The following is a 2,500-nucleotide window of genomic DNA, read 5'->3' as shown; positions in this document are numbered from 1 at the left end:
CGCGAGCGAGCGGCGAGCGGCGGACAGCGAGCGAAGCGAGAGGCAGCACCGTCCCTGCTATACGAAAGCCCCATCCAGCCCTGTGCCACCCGGGGGGTTCCAGGGTGCTGAGATGGCTGACATTTTGCTCCGCTCACGACGGTCACCGCGCGACGCAAGAACAGGCCAAAAACTGGCCAAAACGGCCCAAAAACGGGCCAAAACTGGCCATTTTTGGCTGCGCGAGCGAGCGGCGAGCGGCGGACAACGAGCGAAGCGAGAGGCAGCACCATCCCTGCTATACGAAAGCCCCATCCAGCCCTGTGCCACCCGGGGGGTTCCAGGGTGCTGAGATGGCTGACATTTTGCTCCGCTCACGACGGTCACCGCGCGACGCAAGAACAGCCCAAAAACAGGCCAAAACGGCCCAAAAACGGGACAAAACTGGCCATTTTTGGCTGCGCGAGCGAGCGGCGAGCGGCGGACAGCGAGCTAAGCGAGAGGCAGCACCGTCCCTGCTATACGAAAGCCCCATCCAGCCCTGTGCCACCCGGGGGGTTCCAGGGTGCTGAGATGGCTGACATTTTGCTCCGCTCACGACGGTCACCGCGCGACGCAAGAACAGGCCAAAAACAGGCCAAAACGGCCCAAAAACGGGCCAAAACTGGCCATTTTTGGCTGCGCGAGCGAGCAGCGAGCGGCGGACAGCGAGCGAAGCGAGAGGCATCACCGTCCCTGCTATACGAAAGCCCCATCCAGCCCTGTGCCACCCGGGGGGTTCCAGGGTGCTGAGATGGCTGACATTTTGCTCCGCTCAAGATGGTCACCGCGCAACGCAAAAACAGGCCAAAAACTGGCCAAAACGGGCCAAAACTGGCCATTTTTGGCTGCGCGAGCGAGCGGCGAGCGGCGAACAGCGAGCGAAGCGAGAGGCAGCACCGTCCCTGCTATACGAAAGCCCCATCCAGCCCTGTGCCACCCGGGGGGTTCCAGGGTGCTGAGATGGCTGACATTTTGCTCCGCTCACGACGGTCACCGCGCGACGCAAGAACAGGCCAAAAACTGGCCAAAACGGCCCAAAAACGGGCCAAAACTGGCCATTTTTGGCTGCGCGAGCGAGCGGCGAGCGGCGGACAGCGAGCGAAGCGAGAGGCAGCACCGTCCCTGCTATACGAAAGCCCCATCCAGCCCTGTGCCACCCGGGGGGTTCCAGGGTGCTGAGATGGCTGACATTTTGCTCCGCTCACGACGGTCACCGCGCGACGCAAGAACAGCCCAAAAACAGGCCAAAACGGCCCAAAAACGGGACAAAACTGGCCATTTTTGGCTGCGCGAGCGAGCGGCGAGCGGCGGACAGCGAGCGAAGCGAGAGGCAGCACCGTCCCTGCTATACGAAAGCCCCATCCAGCCCTGTGCCACCCGGGGGGTTCCAGGGTGCTGAGATGGCTGACATTTTGCTCCGCTCACGACGGTCACCGCGCGACGCAAGAACAGCCCAAAAACAGGCCAAAACGGCCCAAAAACGGGCCAAAACTGGCCATTTTTGGCTGCGCGAGCGAGCAGCGAGCGGCGGACAGCGAGCGAAGCGAGAGGCATCACCGTCCCTGCTATACGAAAGCCCCATCCAGCCCTGTGCCACCCGGGGGGTTCCAGGGTGCTGAGATGGCTGACATTTTGCTCCGCTCAAGATGGTCACCGCGCAACGCAAAAACAGGCCAAAAACTGGCCAAAACGGGCCAAAACTGGCCATTTTTGGCTGCGCGAGCGAGCGGCGAGCGGCGAACAGCGAGCGAAGCGAGAGGCAGCACCGTCCCTGCTATACGAAAGCCCCATCCAGCCCTGTGCCACCCGGGGGGTTCCAGGGTGCTGAGATGGCTGACATTTTGCTCCGCTCACGACGGTCACCGCGCGACGCAAGAACAGGCCAAAAACTGGCCAAAACGGCCCAAAAACGGGCCAAAACTGGCCATTTTTGGCTGCGCGAGCGAGCGGCGAGCGGCGGACAGCGAGCGAAGCGAGAGGCAGCACCGTCCCTGCTATACGAAAGCCCCATCCAGCCCTGTGCCACCCGGGGGGTTCCAGGGTGCTGAGATGGCTGACATTTTGCTCCGCTCACGACGGTCACCGCGCGACGCAAGAACAGGCCAAAAACTGGCCAAAACGGCCCAAAAACGGGACAAAACTGGCCATTTTTGGCTGCGCGAGGGAGCGGCGAGCGGCGGACAGCGAGCGAAGCGAGAGGCAGCACCGTCCCTGCTATACGAAAGCCCCATCCAGCCCTGTGCCACCCGGGGGGTTCCAGGGTGCTGAGATGGCTGACATTTTGCTCCGCTCAAGACGGTCACCGCGCAACGCAAAAACAGGCCAAAAACTGGCCAAAACGGCCCAAAAACGGGCCAAAACTGGCCATTTTTGGCTGGGCAAGCGAGCGGCGAGCGGCGGACAGCGAGCGAAGCGAGAGGCAGCACCTTCCCTGCTATACGAAAGCCCCATCCAGCCCTGTGCCACCCGGGGGGTTCCA

The sequence above is a fragment of the Musa acuminata genome, unplaced genomic scaffold (genome assembly GCF_036884655.1).
Source record: "Musa acuminata AAA Group cultivar baxijiao unplaced genomic scaffold, Cavendish_Baxijiao_AAA HiC_scaffold_440, whole genome shotgun sequence".
NCBI classification, from domain to species: Eukaryota; Viridiplantae; Streptophyta; class Magnoliopsida; order Zingiberales; family Musaceae; genus Musa; species Musa acuminata.
The sequence above is the reverse complement of the archived record's forward strand: the minus strand, read 5'-3'. Positions refer to the sequence as shown.